Source organism: Aptenodytes patagonicus, chromosome 4, assembly GCF_965638725.1.
Source record: "Aptenodytes patagonicus chromosome 4, bAptPat1.pri.cur, whole genome shotgun sequence".
Taxonomy (NCBI): Eukaryota; Metazoa; Chordata; class Aves; order Sphenisciformes; family Spheniscidae; genus Aptenodytes; species Aptenodytes patagonicus.
In genome coordinates, this window is record NC_134952.1 from 53,296,813 (window position 1) to 53,315,467 (window position 18,655).

General features: G+C 36.5%; 1 protein-coding gene across 6 annotated transcripts in view; it reads left to right on the top strand.

Annotated features, from left to right (window-relative positions):
* Positions 1 to 18,655, top strand: part of CCSER1 (coiled-coil serine rich protein 1) — a 755,676-nt gene that overhangs the window by 608,194 nt on the left and 128,827 nt on the right. The gene's annotated exons all lie outside the window — the stretch shown is intronic.

Genomic DNA, 18,655 nt, shown 5'->3' on the forward strand with positions numbered 1-18,655 from the left:
ATGTGTTGCTTGCATAAATTCACCAGTGCTGCTCCTGTGTATTCATAGGAAAACATACAGCTTTTGTCTGAGTGTGGGTCTCGCAGAAGTAACAAAAAAATATGATCTGTATATGTCCTTTCTTTTGTGCAATTATCTAAGATGTTCCTATTCTACTGGGTATATCTAAGGGGAGAAAAAAATATCAAGATGAAACACTGTTCATGAAATATTATTGTGCTCCTATTATTGTGATTTAAGGTATGGTGGAACGAATTAATATTCTCATTGAATCCTTCAGAAAAACAATGCTGAAGTTATTATTTTTTATCCCGTATGTATGACACTTAGTAGTCTGCTAAAATGAAAATTCAAATTGCTGTCTAGCTTACTTTCATTTAAGTTAATCCTGCCACTGGTCTACATGATTAACGAAATCAGTGAAGACTTTGGAAGCGCACCGACATGATAACGTGCTTTAACATGCTTAGTTATAAATAATCGGAAGTGTGCATGGTACCACTGTTGATAGCTTCCTTCCTTGTATGGAGTCCCTGTTTGAGGTGAATGACTTAATGAAGTGTCTGGGATTTGAACATAAGGGAGGGTGTGAGAAGGGCAGCATAAAGTTTGTGTACCTAAATGAAGATGCAGAAATGTGAAGTAAACGGAGGATGTGGATAAATAGGTTGGAAGAAGTGGTCAGAATCTCTATGATTAGCTGATGAAATAATGGTAAAACTAACATCATTGAAATGGGAGAAGTAGGTTTTAAAACTGCTGTCATGGTTTAACCTCAGCCGGCAACTGAGCACCACAGCTCGCTCACTTCCCCCCAGCCTGGTGGGATGGGGGAGAGAATCGGAAGAGTAAAAGTGAGAAAACTCATGGGTTGAGATAAGAACAGTTTAATAATTGAAATAAAATAAAATACTACTAATAACAATAGAATACACAAAGCAAGTGATGCACAGTGCAATTGCTCACCACCCGCCGAATGATGCCCAGCCAGTCCCTGAGCAGCGGCCCCCCCGGCCAGCTTTCCCCCAGTTTATGTACTGAGCATGATGTCACATGGTATGGAATGTCCCTTTGGCCAGTTTGGGTCAGCTGTCCTGGCTGTGCCCCCTCCCAGCTTCTTGTGCACCTCCAGCCTTCTCAGTCGGTAGAGCACGGGAAGCTGAAAAGTCCTTGACTAGTGTAAGCACTGCTTAGCAACCACTAAAACATCGGTGCATTATCAACATTATTCTCACCTAAATCCAAAACACAGCACTGTACCAGCTACTAGGAAGAAAATTAACTCTATCCCAGACAAAACCAGGACAACTGCATATATAGAATGTGTCAGTGGCTTAACTGTGAAGCAAAAAAACCACATAAATAAGAGAATCTGTAACACTGGGAGGAAAAAAAGGGAAAAAAATATTTCAGCAAGCGATTTTCTGCTTTTACGTGCACTGGGAGGAAAGATTATATAGAACTATGAATATGTTGTGGCAAAGTTGTTCTAACAGGAAGCTAAAATTAGAGCTCGAACTTCCTAAGCTTGTCTTCTAGTCATTGGTGGTAACTCTTCTGGTCCTTGCAAAGCATTGAACGTTATTATACATACAAAAATGGGAAATGAGGATGTCTGAGAATCCAGAGCAGGAGTGCTACTGGACAAATGCTGTGTCCTGTCACATAGAAACTCAAAGGTAGGCTATGTTTCCTTCCAACTGATGTTACCAGTGATCCTACCATAACTCCACCACAATAGAAGAGGCAAGATTAATTTGACCTGAGTTCATGCGAGATGTTTTAGACTACTGGGGACTTGTGGCTGTTTTACCTCCAGAGTGAGCAAGGTAGGCTCGGTGGTGGTGTTGCGAGTTGCTGGGAAGTCATGCACTTCTGGGCATCCAAAGATGTCATAGATGTTGAGTGGCATCTGTGCCAATGCTGCGTTATGACATTTCCTCCTGTAGCCTAGGGTCCAGAGAAGCTGCTGGTGAAATGTGGCAAAGTAATGAGTGGCTGAAATTAAGATGCTGTTTATATAGCATTTTAAAATAACAAGTTTCTACTAATGGGGCATTTTAACACTCTGGCTATAAACTATGAGACACTGAGTACAAGGATAACTAAAAAAATTCTAATATGGGAGCTAAGACTCCTTTCCAAAAGATAAAAACTTGCCTTTTGAAATGGAATAGGTTGTGACTTCATTTCTGTTTTACAATGAAGACACCAATGGAAGTGGAAATAAGGGAACACACAATCCAAACTGACCGTAAATATGAGATCATCTGTAATTAGCAACAAAATAAGATGCAAAGACAGAGGACAAACTGAATGGGGAGTCCAAAGTGAATATAGACGTCATCAGAAGTCCATTATGATAGCTATGTGACCCAGCTTTGTTCACTGGAGTACTGCTGACCTAAAAGCAAAATACAGATTTACAAAATACAGTTATGACTGAATAAAATGTTGTATCAAAACAAAACGCAGCTCCAGATTTTTGGGCAGAATTGCAATACAGTTGCCCTAGGGAGAGAATAGCCATCATATTTTTTCCTGTCACTTGTCCATTACATGGAGCAGAAGCACAAATACACCAGTGAAATTGGTATACTGTGCAATTTAAACTGCCGGAATATTTTATTTGCATATTACATGAAGAAGAGTAAACCCCACAATTCTAAAAATACACGTTCATTGTGAGATTTCCTTTAAACTGCACTTTTCTCCTGCAAAAGTACATATTAGAGTCAGGGTTTTAAGTTTATATCCTCTATTAGACCATTGGATTAAGCTAGTAGGCCTTGCACCAAATGACAAAGCTTTAAGTTTTTTTTTATCTATGGTACTTTTTATCAAGACTTTATTTGAAACATTTTCCTTGTTTAACATGAAATGTCCTCAAACTATAAGTAATTGCCAATTGAGGGTGACAGTGGGCAGTACTTTTTAAGAAAACGTATTATCATTTGCATGTAATTTGGGGAATGAAGAATGCTTACCAGTTTTGATTAGCACTACTTAGAAGAAGAAGAAATCAATGAGAAGAAATATCATAGAAAGAGCCTTGCTATAATAGGTGTTCCTGAAACACAGTAGAATCTCAACAAAAATCAATATAGTTATGTGGTACCTGACAATCAACTTTACAGACAGAACAAATTGGATCAGGCACTTGAAAAAACTGTATTATATCCAAAGAATTTCATACCATCTAATGATAAGAAAAGTGCCAAAATCTAACGTGGTTAAACTAACCTTTAGGCAGGGGATTTCATACAATGAAGAATTGTCTGTTAAAAATAAACCAACCTAACATCAAAATTAAAGGAAGCAACATCCTTAGTTTGTTGATAAATGGCACTTTAATGTTATAATCTCACAAGCAAAGTTTAAGTACTTGGGGCAAACATAAACACTTCAGAGTTTTAAAATCAGCTGTAGTGATTTTTTTAAAGCATAAATTACAGCAGAAAATATTTAGAATGGAAATTACAAGAGTTAAAATCCTAGTGTAGATAGTTCAAGTGATAAAACAATCTTAAAGAAGTACTTGCCCACTGTCAAGATATTTCAAAGGAGTTGATGGCTTCTTTGGTCAACCAGAGGGAGAAAACAAGGAAGGTAGATACTGTTTTCTTGAATCATGGTGCATTGTGAAGGAAGAAACCTTTTTCACGGGAGTGGCTTTCTAATATAGAAAAAACCTAAGGTGGTAGTAGTAAATGTGTAAGTTGCAAATTAAAAGATTTAAAATGTCTTTTTTCAGAATTTTAAAGGAATTTAGAAATGAGCAGGATAACCTACTAGTAAAAATAGATCCTCTTAGAAAAAGAACTGGTGGTCATTTTCTTGTAGAGTTTATCAAAATATATGGAGTCAAGAGATGAAGTAGTAGTTCAGTTGAAATAATGCCTAAAAAAAGCTTATTAAAACTACCTGCACATTTGTCCAACCATGATATTTTCTGCAAAGGTTTATCTACCAGAATTCTCTTCTATATATGATAATAATAGTGAGCATAGGAAAATAAATTGGTGTATTTTGAGCTTTATAGGGAAGTCTTACGCTCACAGAAGGGTGCAAAACTCTCCCCCCAACCTTAGGCCAGATACAATGAATTCTCCAGACTGAACATCTAACTAAGAAAATGCTAAATGTCTTAATCTCACATAGGGTCACGAATTTCAGTGGTGGATCTCAAAGTCTATAATAAGACTGCTATCAGTTGTTTGACATGTTTCAGCTTGAAATGATGCAAAAACCTATATCATCTTTCAGAATGATGACGAAGGTATTTGCATAGTAAAATTTATGATGACAACATTATTCAGGTTAGTCAACCTAACTAGGCTGGGGGCTTCAGGAGAACTAGAGGGATTTGACTAGGCACATGCAGCAGGATGGCAAATTATTGAGAACAGCTGTGTAAATAATAAGGCGATGAAAAGGTAAAGAATTAACCTTTGAAGATGAAAATATTTTGTGTGTCACAGAATATGCAATTTCAGTCAGCTCTAGAAAAAGGTATGTACACAGTAATACCTTGTGTAGGAGAGTTGCAACAATAGCTTTGCTTCATTCCTCAATGGTGGAAGGTCTGGAAGAATGCTCAAAGTCTGAAGCTGTTCAGATGTTGTCTTTGCATGATTCCTTCCAAACTTGATGGCAGCTGTCCTGCCGAACCCTGGATGCTGCTGTCACTGTGACCAATACTGATTCATCGGGCCATCTCTGTGCAGATGGGAAATCCCCAAGCTTCATGTGAACCTGAGCTATCAAAGGCTGTGTCTGCCTTAATCATAGAATCATTTAAGTTGGAAAAGACCTTTAAGATCATTGAGTCCAACCACAAACCTAACACTACCAAGTCCACCACTAACCCATATGCCTAAGTGCCATGCCTATACATCTCTTAAATACCTCCAGGGATAGTGACTTAACCACTTGCCGGGGCAGCCTGTTCCAATGCTTGATAACCCTTTCGGTGAAGAAATTTTTCCTAATATCCAATGTAAACCTCCCCTGGCGCAATTTGAGGCTGTTTCCCCTTGTCCTATCGCTAGTTACTTGGGAGAAGAGACCGACACCCACCTCGCTACAACCTCCTGTTGGGTAGTTGTAGAGAGCCATAAGGTCTCCCCTGAGCCTCCTTTTCTCCAGACTGAACAACTCCAGTTCCCTCAGCTGCTCCTCATAAGACTTGCGCTCTTAGACCCTTCAACAGTTTTGTTGCTCTTCTGTATAGTAATATATATATGTAGTAAAACAGAAGCTGATCCAGAGAGTGAAGTGGTTGGGGCTGATGCAAAGGAGGAAAAGTTGTCTTTGTGTATCATTTCAGACTTAAAAATTATAGTTGTGCAGCAATGAATCTGAATAATGCAGTGTCTTAACTAAGTAGGACTCTGCACAGGTAAGATTTTTGTGAGTTCAGGAACCTTACTAACTGCAAGCCAATCCCGGATAGATTCTCTCTTCAAGACTTTGACTGAAGTTATGGTTTTGGGGGAGGTAAACTATGATTTCTGAAGTTACTAATTTTCTTACAGGAGGTGTTTAAATGTTTACAAGGTATGCAGAGAGGTGCACTTAGAACTGCTTTTGTGAGGAAAAATGCGAAACTCTTAATTACTGTAAAACAATTAGGTTCTTAATCCTATAGAACTTTAGGTTTATGCCAGGGTGATGTCCATAGATTCAATTACTGTCTGGCTGGAGTTTAGAAATGTGTCTGACTAACGGTAAAAGACTTCCAGTCAGGTTTTAATGAAGTAATTCACTCTCAAAAAATTAAGCAACAGTAATAGAAATAAATTATATAAATAGTAATAATCCTTAGTATCTATTGTTTTACATTTTTGGCCCATAATTCTTCATTGTAATATTTCTAAAAATGGCCTCATCTGAAAGTCACCTGCTAAATTTAATTTAAAAATTCATTAGAAAATTATCTATTTAGCTGAATAGTCTTTTGATCAGTTTTTTTAACTCAGTAATATGTTCTTAGCGATTTAGGCTTATTCTATTGTAATCATAAGTTATAGTCCTATTAACTCCAGTGGATGTAAGATCATGCTCTGTTTTTGCAAAATGAGAAAATATGAGAAAATGAGAAAATCTGACAATAGTTTTATTAATATATTATTATTTTTAAGTCTTTCATTTGTGGGAGAGAATTCTAATTCTTTTAACAGCAGCTCCTGCTTTCAGTCCTGTTTCTATGGAAACAAACATTAGCACAGTGAAAGTTTTTAAAGAGTGATTATTTTAAAACATTGGGGACTGGAGAATTCATTTAAGCAAATTTGGAATCCACTCAAAAAAACCATGGAGCTTAGATACAGAACAGAAATAAAAAGTTTTTATGTTATAGCTTACCATGTGGGTTTTATTTGTCTTCGTTTCTTAATTCCATGATTGAAAAGAAGGATTTCTTCTTAAAAAAAAAAAAAGAATTTTTATTGCATTTAGAATGTGGTAGTACAGAACTCCCCAAGAGGGGTATTACATTGAGGGGTGTGTTTCTGTACCTAGGAGCACTGAGGAATTTAGAAAAATGAATTTTTGTTTTCATCAGTTTGTGCTTGATGAGGGAGAATAGTATTTATTAGACTGGTATGTACAGTGGTACATCAAAAATCAAGTTTGGTTTGCATACTATACCTGAAATAAATATATTGTTGCTATCTTGGCTACCTTATCCTCGAGCACAGAAAAAAATACCATGGTCATAATTTTATTAAGTATCTGATACTGTTTCCTGTTTAAATAAAATAGCCCTTCAAAAGCTTAGTCTTTCATCATTGAAATAAATAGTCTGTCAGGGTGAGATTCACCAAATTCGGACATAATCAGTTTTTCCTGTCCTGCTTTGCATTCACGGACTTGATTACACCTTAATCAAGGGAAAGTAGAGTACAGAAGCCATGAGCTGAGGAATTGCTTGTTCTGTTTGTTTCTGCTTTCACTGCCATTATAATGTGTAAAAATGAGATACATTCTTTTATACTTCTTTTGAAAGTTAAAAGATGAAAACTAAGGGAATCCATTGCAATTAGGCTCTTGCTAAATTAATTTTAAAGCACTAGACAATTTTAAAAAGAAAGCATTCTGCTCTGGGCTTCTTGAGCTACCTCAAGTAGCTGTAATTGTATGTTTTTGGAAGTTCTGTCAAGTATTTCAAAACATCTGTAAAATACAATTCATTATTATAAAAGTGTTTTTAAAGGGTTTCATATACAAATTATTTTGTCTTCTGTCTTTTTTGTAAGCTTCTTTTTTTTCCCCATGAAAATGAGCAAAAATGGCAGCCTCCAACAGACATTGTTGTTTACACCCTATATTTTTTTTTTATATATATATTCCATTAGTAATTTCTTTGGTGACTATGTCTGTGGTCACTACAAGAGAGAAGGTGGTCTGTAATGCCTCTCTTGCTCTAACATTTCAGAAAAATATACATAATTGAAATAACGAATACCTATTTTCCTAAAGACTGAGCTCTGTATTTTCTACAGAAATTCATGAAACTTTTACGTGAACTCGGGGAATTGTCAATTCCATATCTCTAATACTAGAGCTTGTGTCTACAAAAAGGTGGCTTTTAACTATAGTTCCTTAAGAGTTTGTGACAGCTTACTAGCTGGTTGAGAGTTAATCATCTTCATAGTGCCAGACAATATGGTAAGGGACACAGGCCATGAATTACAGCTTGACAGGTACAAAACAAGCATTAGGAAGAACTTTTCTCAGGGAGGGTAGTGCAGCTCTGGAACAGGTCGCTTGAGTTGTAAAATCTCCATCCTCAAAGATTTTCAAGACTTGACCAGACAGAGGTGTGACTGAGCTCACCTGGAGTTGGTGGTAGTCCCAAGCAGGAGGCAGGGCAAGATGACAGCCAACATTTCTCTGAGCCTGTAATTTGGGGAGCACTGGTGGGGATGGAAAGAAGGGAAAAAATGCCGTCCTCTGAAGCTGCATCTTTCTTTAGAGTTTATATTCTGTTTGCAAATTCATGTTCAGTTAATCTAAGAAACTTTAGCTGCTAAAAACAGTAATATTTTTTTAAGAGAAGTTAATGATTGGTTTCAAGTTCTTCAAATGAGATTGACTTTTCAAAGTGGTGATACTTTTTTTTTTTTTAACTGAAAAATAAGGTTAATGCGGTAAATAATTGTTGAATTGAAGTAATATTTCATTTTAGGACTAACAAAATATTTCTGATTGATCTGATCTTTTTCATTCAGGCGTCAAACTGAAGAGTCTCTTATTTACCTAACTATTTTGAGTAGTGAAATTGAATCTCTGATAGATCTCCATCTGGAGTAAACTCAGTGATTCATTTATTCTGAATAAATTACCTGTCAAAGTAATCCAATTCCCTACTAGTGAATGATCTAAAATCTGACACTGATTTTTTTTTTTTTAATAATTATTTCAGAATTGTAATGAATTGTCAGTATACGCATGCATTAGCTTATGCTTTGTCAGTGGAGTAATCTCCCTCATTCAGTACTTCCCATTCTGACCACTGTAATATTGCTGCTGTTCCTGGACTCTTCCACACAAAAAAACCTTCTCCTTTCCAGGTGACCATCTACTATGCTATAATAATAGCAATACCTATTTTCAGATTCACTATCATGAAATATTCCTGTGAAAAACTTTTCCTACTAGCAGCTTAGTTTTTCAGTTATTGTAAATATTCTGTTGATCACATAGTTATCAGATGTTTTTGTACGGAAAGCATCAGGAAAAGGAAGAAAAATTACTTGCAGAAAATTGATGCTTTAGCTCATTAATGAGTATAGTAGGGTAGTAGAGTATATAGCAATTCAAGACAAATCGTCCAGTGAAAGAAACTGTGGTAGAGAAAGGATGCATTAGAATGAACGTGAACAATGAACATTATCTGCTGAGAAAACATAAAACCTGCAGCTAAAAGACTCTTTCTCAGGACCTTTGAGTGTCAGAGACTTCACGGCTTCAGGTACTGATCTTCTCATTGATGTTGGAACAGACTTAAGCAAAGCAGTCTCAGGCAGAATTTAAACTACAGAAAATATTCACCCATGTTTTTCTGATTTAGAGTATGTGCAGTCATGAAAAAAAATGTTATTTCATGATATGAGGAATTACAACACCATTTTATGATGAAGACTTGCAGCCTACACACTTGTATTTTAGTTACGTTGGGTGGCATTCAGCATTTACAATTATGGAGACTGTATTTGCTTTTGGATTCATCATTGTAATGGATAGTGTTTTTCTCTCATGTAGTTAAATTAAAAACTATTGTATTCATTGTTTTGGTCAGTAGTTCTGTCTTCAGAGGATTAATGAAATTTGGGACTGCTGAAGATGGTTATTTAAATTACTGAATGGCTTAATAGGCAAGTCAATATTAAAAAGTTTTCAAGCCATTCCCATTAGAGTATGTTAAACACAGTGGAGAAATTCTGTGAAACTACATTTTTTGGCATACTGCTGTTTGTTGCATATATGACTAGAGTTATCATGAACATGTTTTGATTTGGCATAACTACAGATGTGTATAGGCTGAATAATAAATGATGCCATTTGTCACTCTTCTGATATAGCTATTAAACTATTAAGTTTTCTGTATTGTATTTAAATCCATTGGATAGATTAAAAAATGCTGCCTTTAATCAGCATCAGAAGGCATGATTTTTTTCCAAGACTTCCCTTCTAAGATTAGGCATGTGCAATTATTGCAATCACTTTGACATTTTATCAACAGTGGAAAAAGCAGACTGATAAACATTTTACTTCAGATGGTTGAAAAGAGTTAAAAGTTGGAATAAAAATATTCACTACTACTCTATACCATGCAAGCATGCTTGCGAATGCACCCTTTGCTGTTCTCTCCCTCGCAGACATAACACACTGTACCTTTCTAGAGAGAAGCTAGACAAATGATCCTCTCTTGTTCCCTCTCCTTTTCCCTTTATTGTTCATTTTGTCGTTTTCCCATAAAATCCATGGATTTTATATGCTTCATAGACCACTAATTAGAATTACTTGTTTTTAATGTGACGAAGCAAGACATTGCTAATGCTTGAATTTTTCATGGGTATTTATAAAGTTCACCCATAGGAACTATAAATAGAAATAATGTGGTATGGTTTGTTAAAAATGAACATTTGGTATCATGCAATTTTAAGTATAATATATAAAATACTTTATATGAGTATATCAACTCCATTTATTCAAGTTCATTTCTATTTCAGTTATTTTTCTGATAAGCTTTCCCTCCTTTTCATCCACTCATTTCTAACATCTGGAAAGTATCTACTGCTTTACTTTTATAGAAAAGTCAATTCATTATTGTCATTTGGTCATACTGCTGAAGCTCAAACACACAGGAAGAGAATGAGAGGTTTTTATGTTCTTTGTTAGAGTCATCTATTGTTGGGAAATAAATATCTTCTGAATGTTTTCTGGAAGCTATTTTAAGCATTTGTTATAAGAAAATACAATAAAAGCAGTACTCGCTACAAAACCTTGTTAAGCTTTTCTATAAAGCAACAATAATTTTTACATCTCTTCAAAAGGCTAATATTTGCCTTAGTTTTGTTGTTAAAAGAGCATATTATATAAAGTTTGCTGCTTCCAGAATTTTATTTAAAAAATAATTGATATTTGTTGACATTTGCCTGCATATCTGATCTTTGGGGTTTTAAAAGACTGTAATTCCAAAGAAAATAGATGTAAAAATTAACGTAGTAAAAATAAAGTCTACCATATATAATAAAGATATACTGGGATTTTATTACTTATTTTAAAATTACAAGTTTTGGCAGTGAAAAATCTTGTCCTCTGTACTAACAGGATAGCTGAAGAAACCCTATGCTAATTCCCTAATGGAAAGAATTGTTCTGTTTCCCTTATGGGGTCCTGTGGTCACTGTTGTTCCTCTAACACAGTCTTCTGCCAACTCTCTTGACTTAACTCTAGGAATGACTCTAGATTTGGACTGGAGAACCAGAAAGTAGAAATGCTCTGTGACTTGTATTGTATAGGTAATTGAGTCTCCCTCTCCTTCTCTAACAAAAGGATGCAGTATTCCATGTTTTTACAGGTAAAAACTATAAGAAGTGTTAACAGAGACCATTATTTGTTACGATAGTGAGTATGTGCATAAAGTTGGCCTTATGCTAGCATTCAGTATTTTAGTCATCAGATTATCATCATTACCTCTGGGCTGCTTATATTTAGTTTCTATGTGTAAGTTTAGACATTGAAATTAAGGGATCAGGCACTTCAGCTAACTGAAGCGTGACTTCAAACAAGAAAAATGCCATCATCCACGCAAACAGAAGTGTTTGGAAGACAAGGATAGGCAGGAGTACAAAGACATGTGGTTCACTAGCTAGATACAGAAACAATCCAGAAGTGTGAATTCATGTCTTTTGGTATTCCTTCCAGGAAGGTTGAGGCTAGATCAGCTTGCGCTAGTCGTGGGTTTACGTACAGAACAATCCCCAGTGTTTCAGTGTCACCATGTGTCCCTGCCTGCTTCTGGGTTGTCCTTTCAACACAACCTGTTCTGACTGTGGTGTATCTCCTATAATATCAACAACAGTTCCTGATGTGAAAAGCCTTATTATTCTGTTTAATTTACTCATAGTGTCTTTTCAAAAAAGAAATAAATATCAGTGGAGGTTGAGAAAAGAGACAATACTGCTGGGGGATCAGCTTGGTCTGTACTTGTCACTAGCTAGTGTTTTGTAAGCCTCACTAGCTTACAGTTTGTGTCTGGATTTCCACTCTGTGAGCTACTCCTTTTATAGATAAAACCTTGACAGAGATCTTCAGCGTGTTGTGATTTTTCTCACTGGGGCTTGCAAAAAGCTTTTAAAGTTTGAATTCATTTGGGTGTTGGCTACGTTGTCCACATGCAGTGTATCTGCTAGCATCAGCTTCACCTACTCATTCCTATCTGAATGAATTATAAACAGCATAAAATATACTCAGCCTTCATTAGAAAGGGTAAAGGAGCCTTCCTGTGAAGAACACACAGGTTGAGGCCAAACAGGACTCTTTTTTGCTTTTCTGCTAGCAGCCAGGACCAGCCTTGAGAAGGAAAAGAGTTGCTAGGTGATGAACTCTGAGCTTGGGGTGACTCTGCATGAACCAGATCTCCTGTCTCCTCACGCTGTTTGGTAGGCCTCAACTATGGCATGTATGATGGTGCCTGCACACTGGATAATATTCTTGCTTACCAGTTTATGGCTGTAAGTAAAACTACAGTTTAGTTGTTATTTTAGCTTCATTGACTATGTCAACCCTTTCTTGGGTAATGACATGTGAGCACGTACTGGGTTCAGTAGGAGAAAGCTCAGCTAAAGATTTCTGTTGGCCTCTTCACATTCCTTGGCTGGGAAATTTCAAAGAATGGAATTTAATTGTACTATACAAAAGATGGTAAAGCTAGGCTGCTGTCACCTAACTGTAAGCGCCTGTAGTTTGTCTTTCAGCAGCAGTGGTTGTTCATAAGTTGGAAATTATATTTAAAATATTTTATCTAACACATGCCTAACAAAAGTCTCTGGTCATTTATTCTTTGAATTACAATGGAAATAGCATTGTAATATTTTTCCGTTTTTAAGTACACAAAGTATTCATTTTTGTGATGCATTCTTGACCTTACAAAACAATCTAATAGTCACTTATATTAGCAAAATAAGCTGAGTTAATTAAAACAAAATAAAGCAACTGCTAGTGTAGGTTGGGAACAATATAGCTGTACTTTACCATAACATGAAAGACTGTATAAAAAAAGAGCAGTACCTCCTTTCTCTTTTTGTCTTAACCCACGCTGAGACAGTAGGAAAGCGTTGCAAATTTTCATGTTAAATTGTCAACGTCCTCATGTGGCATGAATTAGTGATACAGGTGTCATGACTGGATGCTAGCAAAGCAGTCATATGTTTGTTTATTTCTACTGGTGCCCCTTGGCTTGACCTCTCAAGCATCTTGTGGAAGCAGAACACAGATACCTGGGAGGTGGGATGCTCACCTGGACGGCTGTGAGTCTCCCCTCTCAGCTTCTACATACAAGATTTTTTTTGGCTAACGTGCCTTTCAGCCAGGCAGGTAGTTGTACGTGCTTAACTTCACGAGTGTGAATAGAACAAAATTAGACTGTTTCCATGTAAGACTAAACGTGTCTGTGTTCCTGGAGCAGGGGTGGGGGTGTTTCCATCCCATGATGGATTTTTGTGTTTTCTTGCCTCAGAACTAACCGCACAGCAGGAGGATCAGGACATTTAGGAGTACTTCCCGTGACACCGAAGGGCTTTTATTAATTTGTAAAAACTTGAAAGATCTCACATCCAGCTGTCAAACTTCCAGCAAGTTGCACATCCAAATGATCTGTTAGGAGCAATGGAGCTGCTCCTTTACTGAAAGCTTTAAAAATACAGTAATTTCAGTTAGAAGTCCAGGTCGAATATGAGCACAAGTCTCAAGATTTGAAAAATAATTTCTCTGCTCATCTTTGTGAAGTCTGTAATCTGTCTTTAGATGCAAACACAATCTCTTTTATTATTTATTGAGTCTGATATTAAATATTATGTTTATGGTAGTATAAGTATCTTAAATATTTTTAAAGGAACTGTCAAATATAGCCACAGACTAAAATGAGAATCACAACTGGATATTTTACAGTTCTTTTTGACTTCAGTGCTAAAATAAATTTAAATGCAATTTGTGCAATAAGTCGTATGGAATAAAACAATAACATGAAAAATACCCTGCAGTATTAATTAATCTCAGAAGGAAAACTACTGAGTCTGAGTACTTCTGTATGCCAAACGTATGTTTCATTGCCGTAAGCATAGGATGCCTCGCTACAGATTCTGCATTCACGTTTACATTGAGCTATAAAGTACGAAAGGAACCACTGCAGGAAGCAGGCTAATAATGTCGTTTCCTAATGGACTTATAATGTCATGGAACAAAGATTCCCTACAAATACTTAACTAAATAATTACAGGATGAGGTGTTATATTGTTGTAGTTTTTCAAGTATACTGTTTAAGCAGTTGCCCTGCTTCTGAATTAGATGGAAAATCAAGAAAGGCAAATATGGAGTAATTCTTCATATTGCTTATTTTGTAACTAACTATTTGAAGACTGATTTGGGTTTTTTTTTCCCTTTGAAAAACAACAGGCAGAAGGCAATTTAAATACTGTAATTTATCTTTGATGGATGATGTTTTTAAAGCAGCTGAAAGCAAATAATTTGAGCATGTAGCAATTAACATTCTGATCCCACTAAGGGATTTGCATATGCTGACCCTCACCATCCAAATGTGGCTCTTAGCAGGTATGAGGTCTAGTTCTAGTTTCAGCTGCAAAGGAAAAATGTTACACTCTCCTGTGTTGATTTGATATGAAATGCCAAGAGATTCTACAAAACTGTTTCTAGCACATCCAGATTTTGGTGGCCAAATCTTTTGCTACAAAGAAAATCTGCAAGCTTCTCTTTGGGAAGGCACAAAAGGAGTCATGACCCTTGTCAAGCCTTATCCTTAGCCTAAATAATATGAACCAAATATTACATGATTTATATAAATCCTTATGGTTGCTGATGATGTGGAGTCCCCCCCAGGCACAATGTGTTTTCCCTATTCTGTTTTTATTAATGCTTGTTGGAGAAGAATCAATGGCACCAGAGGGACTCTGCTGTGCTTAAGTGATTTCCTTGTTGGCAGCACAGCTGTAGTACAAGTAGATTTTGCCAAGTGTGTGGTGTGAAATGGCCATTCAGCTCCCCTGGAATCTGGATCAGAATGTCAAGAAATGCAAAAGGCGGGTTTGTGTTCTTTTTTTTTTTTTTCCATGGGATCCTGCAGCTATATAGTCATGTTTTTTGTGTTTATGTTTTGTAACAACTTATTGAACAACATGGTCCTGCATTGCTTCTTCACAGACATATCCTAGAGAGAGAGAAGCTGCGGATGAAGTGCGCCGGTGACACTAGGATACAAAGCTGTTTTCTTCAAAAAAGAAAGGCCAGGACTGGTTATACATGGGCACTGTGAAGTTGTTGGCTTGGATTTTAGGCAGTAGCTCAACCTCAGTTATGAACCAGTAAATAAGCAGTAGTTTGAGAGTGCACACTTGTAAAGAAAAGGTATAAAATTATAAAAGATAGATAGCCAATTTGAGGAAAAACAATTCCATCTACATATAGTCTATACACTTTTGCCCATTTTTTTTCCTAAAAGGACTGGTTTAGGTCATAATGAGCTTTATAGGCTAATCCCTTGATATTTTAGACATGTTAATTCCTAAATGCCTATGTTTAGTTTCTGGTGTCATTAATGGATTTCAGAGTTTTTCCAATTATATATATGGGGGAAAAGACTCTTCATATTATAAAACACTCCTATGCCTTTATGGCCAATTAAGGGAACGTGCTGAACTCTATTTCTTGTTCTTGTGAGAGAGCATTACTTAGCAAATAACTGAATTGTTTTGATGTAGGAAGCTACTGACAGAATGAATATTGAAGTTACAAAGTGTTCTTTTCTCAGAAGTGGGATCATCTTTCTAATACTGACTTTCTAATAAAACTTTGAAGTTACAAGCTTCCTTTCGTTTGTAGTATTTCAGTAACAACATATGCCAGATGTTGTCTTCCCTAAAACTCTGCACTTGCGATACTGAGTTTACATGAAATTGTGCTGCCTTGTAGTGTTTAGCTTAATTCTGAAATTAAGCTAACCTCTTTCAGCCATTCAAGTTAATCTTGCTTTAGAGAGACAACATCTCTGAGTAAAATTAGGAAAGTTATAAACTTTAAAGTTTATAAAAACTTTAGTGATGCTTTTTGGATATCTAAAGATGAAGTAGCAAATAATTTCAGTTTAGGTACTGCTTTCTCTTTCATTCACCCTTTTATTTCTCTGGCAAGACTTTAAGTGAACAACTAAGCCTTTCTGAAAGGGCACTGATGGCTATCTGGAGCCGTTTAAAGCTATTATTGAAGAAAATATGTTTACTTTGACATCCATAAGCCAAAGTATGCTTAATAATTGCATTTAAAAGTAACTTACTGCCATGCCATCGTGTGATTGCAGTCTTTTCTTGGCTCCTAGGTTAACTCATCAGGGTTGTATAACAAAGAATAAAAAAGATTTTTTTTAATCATTTTCTCTCTATTGTGGTATTGAAATACAAAATAGATTCAATGGTTGGGAATCAGTGTATGGATTCTGAGGTCTGACTGTGCAGAATATGTCCACAAAATAAAGTGAAAGTAGAAATCAGTTCTTGGAATGATCCAATAGTTGGTTTTGGGTTGGTTTTCCCCACCACCAGTAATTTGAAGTGGCTTAAATTAAGTTTATATAGCTAACACAGTTGTGCTTGTGTTACTGTGATAGTCGACAGTCCATGCTAGAATTAGCATCTGTTGGTCACCTACTGACTATTGTCCAGCTACCCTTTGAGCAGCTGTGCTGTACAGCGCCTACGTGAGCTGTGGTGGGGCTTCTTGTTTCTTTTGCAGCCCTGTGAAATCCCCAGGCATGTTCAGCATCTCTAAAAGTCTGTCTGCTGTATCAGAACACATATTGCAATAGCACTGATTTTTGAATTATAACATAAATGTGTAGCTTATTACAAAATAAATATCAATGAAAATATATACTGCATTTAGAAACATAGTGCAATGAGTAATTTTACTCTAATAAGGCTTTTGAATATATGGAAGCACTATTATCATAGCAGTTAAAGTAACTTGAAATGGCTGACTATTGCTTATGGTATTTCTTAATGTGGTACCTGACCTTTTCATTTAAATTCATAATACATGTTTATGCAAGCCCTCAAAATAGTTTTGTTTGGAGTAAAACACCTATTTTGTGATAATATATTCACTTGAAATAGAATTAGAGAAATCTGGGGGGAAAAAAAGCCTTAAAACTTAGTTGAAGCTGATTTTTTTTTAAGTAGTTCAGTCTGAACAGAAAATGAAGAAATACTGGGCCAATGACCTCATAAGATGAAAAGGAAGGAAAAAATCAGAATGCAAAATATTCTCTGGGTAGTTTGACCATTTACTTCCCCTCTGTCACCCTACTAGCCTTACCAAATGCTTTCAAAATGACACATAATTACTGTTTTTACTCCCTTTCTGGTATAACTTGACATTAATGTATTTGAAGATATAGCACATTATGTGCTAATCATTCAGAATCGGTAGTGAAAATAAAAAAAAAGTCAGATTGACAGAATTTAACGTTGGTTTCTACAATTTGAAAAAGTGTAGATGTGTAAATACATTTTGTGGAAGAAATAACCTTCCATGTTCTCATTATTGTCTGCATTCTCTCATAGGTCAAATGATTTTAGTAAGCAGGCCGAATGATTCTAGTAAGCATTGGGAAGATATGTAATTAATTACAACAATGAGAAAAGCCACAAGGGAAGTTAATATCTGTTTACTCTTGTCATTACCACGAGAACTTCTATGGCTTCATTGGTAATTCTTTCAGAAGAGTGAGTTGTATCAGAAAACAGCAGTCAGTACCAATGCTGCATCACTTGTTGCCAAAAACAAGCCAGTAAGTCTTGACCAGCTTATCCTTTACTAGAAATGAATTACCATTTTACATTTCAAAGACTAAAATGAGAGGTGATACCGTGATGCCATGATGTTACCCTTCTTGCAGGACTCTGGACAAAGCAGGAGATCAAGGCTCTTTTAGCATTATGTTGTACTTCATCTTGATCTAAACTAAACAGAGTTTAAGCTATGCCCTTTCAGTTAAGGTGAAAGGGAAGATAAGAGGCAAAATGCTACTTTTCATTCCCATCAGTCCAGATCCGCATGGCCATGCTTTTGGCTCCACAGCTGGCTTGCCTTGCAAGGTCAAATCCTCTGCCCTGTGGAAGCAGCTGGTGAGGCTATAAAGCAGGTCATCTGACACTTTTCCTCAAAAACAAACCAAACCCAACTTTGTTTAACTTCATGCTGCAGTCAGCTGTCTCACTACATTTATCGAGAGTTGTATAAAACTGAGTCTTGCTAAAGTAGCTTAAGATATTTATCTAAAGCTTATACAGTCAACCTTAAAGCTACATACCTAGATGGAGATCTTGCAAGCATAAATACAGGCTTCAGGATCACCTCTTATTCTCCTAATAAGAATGCCTGAACTATGTTTTTTCATGTGAATGGTGGCAACCCCATTTATCATCATACCAGGAAATCATAGAATAGCTTGGGTTGGAAGGGACCTCTAAAGGCCATCTAGTCCAACCCCCCTGCCGTGGGCAGGGACATCTTCAACTAGATCAGGTTGCTCAGAGCCCCGTCCAACCTGACCTGGAATGTTTCCAGGGATGGGGCATCCACCACCTCTCTGGGCAACCTGTGCCAGTGTTTCACCACCCTCAGCGTAAAAAATGTCTTCCTTATATCTAGTCTAAATCTACCCCCCTTTAGTTTAAAGCCATTCCCCCTTGTCCTGTTGCAACAGGCCCTGCTAAAAAGTTTGCCGCCATCTTTTTTATAAGCCCCCTTTAAGTACTGATAGGCTGCAAGAAGGTCTCCCCGAAGCCTTCTCTTCTCGAGGCTGAACAACCCCAACTCTCTCAGCCTTTCTTCATAGGAGAGGTGTTCCACCCCC